Source organism: Schistocerca americana, chromosome 4 (genome assembly GCF_021461395.2).
Source record: "Schistocerca americana isolate TAMUIC-IGC-003095 chromosome 4, iqSchAmer2.1, whole genome shotgun sequence".
Classification (NCBI taxonomy): Eukaryota; Metazoa; Arthropoda; class Insecta; order Orthoptera; family Acrididae; genus Schistocerca; species Schistocerca americana.
In genome coordinates, this window is record NC_060122.1 from 610861546 (window position 1) to 610869306 (window position 7761).

The 7761-nt window shown below is 41.7% G+C and overlaps 1 non-coding gene across 1 annotated transcript; it reads right to left on the reverse strand.

The window, feature by feature from the left end:
* Window positions 1-4244: 4244 nt before the first annotated feature.
* LOC124614508 lies at window positions 4245-4351 on the reverse strand. The gene has a single exon (XR_006979734.1). It is a non-coding gene; the product is annotated as a U6 spliceosomal RNA (small nuclear RNA).
* Between the last annotated feature and the right edge of the window lie 3410 nt (window positions 4352-7761).

Here is a 7761-nt window from a genome sequence, read left to right on the forward strand (position 1 = left end):
AATTGTTAGTCTGCACCCTAAAAAAATTTCTTTTATAAAGAATATTGTGTTTCACGACATTTTGATCTGTTAAATCGTGGCATATGTTGTAAAATCACCGCTATTTGTGTATTTGACTTCTTGGTTTCAACGTAATATTTTACGTAAATTAAGACTTTGCATCTCTGACTTCCCACGCCAGATGGCGGCTACTGTGCTATAACAAAGTCTGTTATATTTGATGTCATGTTATTTGTATATTTTTCTTTTCTATTAGTCCTGCAATTTGACATTTTATAATTTACCTGTTGATTTTTATTCTTGCATGTTTCTTTTTTTATGTTGTTTCGAAAATAACACGCCAGTGTATGTTGGCAAGATGTGCATACCAACTTTCTTTTTGCTATGCGTTTTCAATGTACAATTTTAAATTTGAAATATTCAGTTACTGATTTGAAAGTGCACATTTGGTATTTTGCAGTAATATCTTGCCAAATAAAGTAATGTTACGCCTTCACGTGACACATGTCACATAGAGAGCATTCTAAGCCCCTTGTCACACTGAGGTCTGCTGTATAGGTGAATGTAAACAGCGGCTTCAATTATTGTGATCGTTTCATAGCTTCTGTTACTGCTAATAACTAGACACCAGTGCCTACGAGATTTAATTTGTACACTATAGGTATGTTCTTACCAACAGTTGGTTTATACTCAGGTGTCTTTGTGCTCTTTTGTTTCTTATTCACTGATCGCTATGCCAAATGTTTCTTTTTTCCCTTCATCTGTCCAGGGAGAGTGTTGCAGAAATATTGAAGGAACTGAACTGGTAGACTCTTGAAGATCGATGTAAGTATCCCAAGAAAGTCTACTAACAAGAACCAGCTTTAAATGATGACTCTAGGAATATACTACAACCCCCTACGTATCACTCACATAGGGATCTTGAGAACCAGATTAGAATCGTGAGGACAAGATTAGAATAATTACTAGACACACAAAGGAATTCAAACATTCATTCTTCCCGCACTCCATATGTGAATGGAACAGGAAGAAACCCTAGGACAAGATTAGAATAATTACTAGACACACAAAGGAATTCAAACATTCATTCTTCCCGCACTCCATATGTGAATGGAACAGGAAGAAACCCTAATAACTGGTACAATGGGTCTTAACCTCTGCTATGCACTTCACGGTGGTTTGCAGACTATGGACGTAAATGTAGATGTAAATGTCCGAGGTGCCCACCATGCATTAGATGCTTACTCCTACACAGTATACAAGAGGAACTCATAAACATGACCGAACCGAGGGCATGGCGAGGTAGGCTCCCACCAAGATTTCAGTTGTGGATGGGTCGCAAAACTGACTAGAATAAGAAAAATCCACAAAAAAATCTAGTTTAAAACTGGGAGAGGCATAGGGTGAACTCTCATACCCCTCATGAAACTTCCACCTACGAGAACAAGTCTTAACATCGGGCGGTGATTTGTTGTCACATTGTCATTTCTACAGCGTTATTTCGTCTAAATAGCATCATACAGAAATTGCTACCGAGTCCACCCCTCTATTCTAAAGGGGCAGCCGACACAGTCAGCTGTCGGCTACTGAGCCGTGAGTTTGTCCATCTTGAACGAAACATTCTCTACTCCTCCCACCCCCTCAGATACACTGCGGAAATGGAGGTGTGCGCAAGCCGGTTACCGGTTACACTATGATTTTTCTCAAAAGATTTTAAGGAAACTATTCGGTAAAAAAAAACGATTCTCACGTTCCTCATTGCCTCATTTGTCAGCTTCACCATGAAATGCCCATCATGTTTTTCACGGTCATACCTACTGAGATATTTCTATATTTACTAAGATGCTGTACGAAATTCGAATGGTTTGCAATGAAAAAAGGGGTCGCTATGAGTTTGCGTTTGGTGCATGTTAGTTCGCACATAGCTGCGTACGAAATTGAGTTAACATACTACATTTTTCTTTAAACTTGAGACGAATTCTTTATCTGTCGCCAGTCTTGAGAAATTGAATGGTATGTAGTGCACTCACTTCTGTTCGTGTGAGCAAACGATACAATGGAAGTGAAACACTCATAACATTCCTCTTATCTCATCTGTGGTTCGACGTACCAAAAAGATTTTTTAGGAAATGAGAGCATGAAATGTGGAGAGTATTTTTCTACATAGTTAACATGTGAAACTTTGTTTTCTACTGTGACATATTATGTAATTCCTTGAAAGGCCGCCAACAGCTGGTGAAATAAGAGTTAACAGGGGCTTACGTCAATATAAATGAAGGAATCACACTTTTATTTTTGAACTGAGCGTGAGATTTCCGTAATTTTTGACTTCACTTGTCCTGAGTTGTTTGATCAATAACAGACTGTTTCAGGATTCTGTCGCAACTGTAACTACATTAGAAGTTAGTGAGGTGAAATTGTGTAAAGCATTAAGAGAAAGAGAGAGAAAAAGGTGTACAAGACAGGCAAAAATAAATCGCTACCTCTGTCACAATTTCAGTATGAGCCTATACCCATTGTGTTTATTATTAAAAACAGTTGTTTTCTAATTATTTGTTGTACTCGCATAAAGTGTTAATATGATCGTCTGTAGACTCGCTAGCTGTAGCTTTCAAGTCCTGCGAGACAGGCGTTACGTGAAGACTTAAGCTGTAAAACTACACCTTCCCTAGCACGTTGACATTTGCGCGGCCAGAGAGCCATGTGATGTTGCACGCACTCTATGTGGTAACAGTATGAATCGATCACACAGCCGCCGGCTACACGGCTAGCTCATAATCAACACTGGAGTTGTCGCTACGTTATTATAGGATCTCAACGGTCGGCGGGCGGGAGCTGAAGCAAGTATGATTTGAGTGAAGACTTCCGATTTCTCCAGATTTTTGTCGACTGTTGAGTGGAAGTAAACGCGGCAGTGGAGGAAGCAAGCAGAAAAGTATATATACGTTACTATTGCCTCCAGTCAGTACTTTTGCTATGAATCTTGAGCTGCTCTCGGAGCATCGAATGACCAAATAACTTACGGGCATGCAGCCAGGTAAAGTCCTCCACAACAGCTGATATCTCGATAGGTGAACACTCCGTCAATTTGAAGCCATAAGCTAAAGAAACGACAGATCGCTGTGCATGACAAGTAAAGCCAGTAATCTTTTCTAATAATTTATTAAACATATCTACAAAATAAAATTTGATGAATCTGCGGAAAATAGCGAAGGCATGGGTGCACAGCACTGTCACATCTGCCATAGACTTAGGATTACCTCGATACAGCTGTAGTCATAAAGTTTTAAAGCTACGAAATTAATTTTTTGTTTGTTTTCAGGTATATGTTTGCAATTCTAGTACACAATAAAATCCCTGTGTCACAGCACCGTAGCACGCCACTAGATGGGACGAAACAAGGAACTCTTCGTGATATAAAAGTTAGTGTTTATCGTGATGGCGATGCCGTTTTTCCTGAATATTTCTTCAAGAAGAGTCGCATAGATTTTTACAATGATATCAAATCCATTGTGGGGACTATTGGCCATGATTTCAGTGTAAATGAGTGCCGGTTATTCGTAGATTTAAGCAATGTTAGTCTGAAATCAGTACTTCTCCAGAGTGGGAACACACCGTGGTACCTTTAGTGACGAACATGCAGAGCTGTTCCACCAGGACATACCACAAAATGCAAAAGCGTCACCAATGTAAAAAGGGTACCAAAATGTTGTCCGGCAGCTGCTTGTCCTTACGAAACGACGTTCCTGCTGCAAATCGCAGGGAATCGGGAAGTATTTCTAGGTATGAGTATTTCATTTTAGTTACTCATACGTTACACATCTCGTCGATTCTTTTGTGAAAAGATAGATTTATTTTACTGTTTGTGTTTTTTTTTATTTTGCATTTTGTTCGTTGTTGATCGTTGGGTTTGATTGTTGCGGACGTCACGTGACATCCGTTCAAGTTCGTTTGTTGATCCTTCCACTCAGTTTTTTATTACAGAGGCCAACCAGCTCTCTGGCCGAACACGCTGAGGTACCGTGCCGGCAAAAACGTGGTTCAAAATGGTTCAAATGGCTCTGAGAACTATGGGACTTAACATCTGAGGTCATCAGTCCCCTAGAACTTAGAACTACTTAAATCTAACTAACCTAAGGACATCACACGCACCCATGCCCGAGGCAGGATTCGAACCTGCGACCGTAGCAGTCGCGCGGTTCCAGACTGAAGCGCGTAGAACCGCTCGGCCACAGCGGCCGGCCAAAAATGTGGAACGCTTCACAATTTTGCGTGTCATCCTTGCGCAGTGGCCATGCTAATCTTCTCTGTATCGTTCCAATTTTAGTATATGTACCGCCGAAGCGAGTACATTTTGTTTGTTTTCGTTCGTTGTATCTACTCGGGGCGGACGTCGTAAGACACCCGTTTAAGTTCGTCGATGATCCATTAACTCAGTTTTTTTATTACAGAGGGCAGCTAACCCCCTGACCGAACACGCTGAGTTACCGTGCCGGCGCATTTGAAAGGCCTGTTGCGAAAGAGTATCATTTTGCCACGTGCATACAATTCATCGGCCGCCGTAAGTACTTTCAAAAACGATATTACATGAAATCTGAAGCTAGTACAGAAATTATGAAATTAAGATCTTGATCCAGGGGCTTATTAGCTTCCAGAAACAGAGTACTTCGTATTTGTAACTCAGAAAAGGATTTTTTCGTTTGCTAGTGTTATTGCCGGATCATGGAATAACAGTGCAGGCCAGCAGATGCTGTCTAACGTTTCGTAAGAAATTATGGTTCTTTGACAGGCACGTCACCGTTCTTGTAAACACGAACATCACGTTTAGAAATGAATTATTTCAGAGACACGTATCAAAGAGAAGAAATGTGAACTTATTACGTACTGGGGTACCTGCAATGGCATTCAAGAAACGCAACTTCTCCGTTTTCAATGAACAAAACGCTCAGCGTAAATACTTTCTAGAAAAACCTGAAATCGTAGTCATTAAATTATACTAATGGTTCCCTTTTTGTACCCGTGCCTCGGTGTGCAGAGTTTCAGATCAGGTACGTAGCCAGACAGAAAGTCTCAAACAAATTTCAGTAAATCTGTCTCTACGTGGAACGTAACAAAGGAAGTAACGTAAGGTTGCACGGTGGGGTCGTTGCAATTAACTGTATGTACAAATGATTTCTAGATAACATTAGCAGTTATCAGAAATTGTACGTGGACGATGGTGTACCAGCAGCCGTCAACAGAGTGTCTGCTACCTTGTGTTCCTGCCTTAGATATTAATGCGTTACCGTCCTTGAAGTTGAAACTGACCGGGTGTCCTGGAATTCTGCATGATTATTGGATGCCAGGATCAGCGTAATTTTAGCCATCGACCACAGAACTATGGGCTCTGAACAAAAACTAATCTTCACACAGTCCAAGTCGATTTTTAATTATACAGGGTGTCTAGTTCCGCTTAAATAAACTTCATTATACCAAAATTTCCATGGTTAAGTGGCTGTGTTGGCAGGATTGATAAATCAGTACCTCATACCAGGTGTCACTCGATTGTGTGAAAGTAATAAAGTTGTTTACTTTATAGCACTGAGGGACGCTTAGTATAAGCTATTATTTTGGAACCTCCCCCGGACTCATCTGAAATCATGTACTGAAGCCAAAGAAAATATAAATCACGAGCTATCCAGACATGGTACCATGTCAGTCCGTAGAATAAAGGGGATATCTATATCAAGACGGTCAAATGGGTCTTTGAATCCTATTTCCCGCGTATACGAGACCCGTATTATAGGCACTGTTCTCTCACACTCGACTGAACGAAACGTAATATCGCCTGCCGCATCCCAAGCTCTATTTTATTTATTGAAGCAGCACGGATATTGGTCGTACGCACTGTATTTCATCTGTTCGGCGAACGTCACGGGCCACAAACACCACATAAATCCCACCCCGTCACTGCTAGGCCATACTGTTGGTGCGCGCACAGACAGTTATCTGCAGCGTGTATGAATCACGCTGGCAGGCGCATACCGGCTGCCGTATCAGCAGTTGAGGACAAGGGCGGCCGGGATTCCGTGTCTGCCGTGGGCCGTTCCCGTCACACTCAATTCTGCAGCGGAATGTGCAGTAGTCCCATTTCAACTTACGGGAATTTACACTTCCGTACTCCATCCAAACCCGTCTACGTAATCTGCAGAAATCGATAACTTATTGATAGCTTCCTACGGAATTTTCTATATTCTTGCTTTGTAGTTACGGAAGTGCGCTCACTTCGCAGTAAGGGAGCCTAAGTGGATGCCAGAAGTCGGATTTGGTGGTTTAATGGTAATACGCATTCCTGGAAACCAAGAGACTGCGTGTTTGCCGGCCGGGGTGGCCGAGCGGTTCTAGGCGCTTCAGTCTGGAACCATGCCTCGGGCATGGGTGTGTGTGATGTCCATAGGTTTAAGTAGTTCTAAGTTCTAGGGGACTGACGATCTCAGAAGTTAAGTCCCATCCATAGTGCTCAGAGCCATTTGAACCAACTGCGTGTTCGAATCCCGTCCTGAGAACGGAAATTTTCAGTCTGATTTTAATATATCCTTCACCTCTCATCAATGTGAGGAGGCGCCATGGGATATGCCTGGTTCGCGTACCACGCTAAACTGTAGGTTCCCTTTCTGCTGTTGGATAACTAGGTTAGATGAGGAATACGCACGTCGTGGAACTGGCTCCACTTCAAAGACTTGCAAACGGCCACTGAGCTACACGTAATTAGTGGATTGAATTACATAGCCTATAAATATAGCCGTGAAACGTAACCTTCGGATTAGCTGACTGAGATGTCACATGGTATCATAGAAATCCGCCATCGAAAGTGCCGAAGTTGTTGTCCACTTCTTTTCAGTTTCTAAGTGTAATCTTTTTTTTTCCTAATCGTATTGTGGGAGAATCCTTGTGTAGCTACCGACAAGAGATCTGATAATGACTATCATACACTTCTAGAAGCTTAAACGCGGAATTCCTAGGTTAAGCCATTTCTAAGGGCACGATCCCGGAATCTTTGTGTCAACACCTGTACTCATACTGATGTAGATATTTAGTAAAACTGCCGCCTACGAACACAAGCGACATTGTTCCCCAAACTATATCTGGGTTCCGCGCTCTGGTATCATCAACATATTCCTCATTGCCATATCAACCACTTGACCACTACAGTGTAGAGCTTTACGTATCCAAGCCATGCTATTCCAGAATGTTTTCTAGTGTCATCCATGTCTATTCCAGTCTCCTGAAATCAAGCGAAGAACTTCCCTGAGCCACCAACCATCTGTCTCGGTGGCAACATGTCCCACCCCCTCCATTTCATTCTCATTACAGTCATAATTTCGTCTTCAAATTCAGTCTGTTTCCTGATTCATTTGTTTTGTTGTCTCTCCTACTAATTCGCAATAGCCGTTTCTTCATTTCTGGCTCAGTGTACTTCAGCTTTAGAATGGTATTCACACTGAAAGTCCAAACCTGCCTTCCATAAATCAAAATTGGCACCACATAATGACTGTCAACTTTCTGTGTCAGACACAACGGAAACTCAGTTTTGAAAACTCTACTCACAATCAGCTTAATGAATGCACGCCATGCTGCTTTTATTCTCTTGTTTGTTTATTTCTTTAGCTCTCCATTATGTCATTGTCTTCATCTGCCGTAAATGCCACAAAATCATTTTTGTCTCGGTGGCTCCATTATTAGCGTGTACTATTTTCTCCTCTGAATGTTGGTTGTACATTA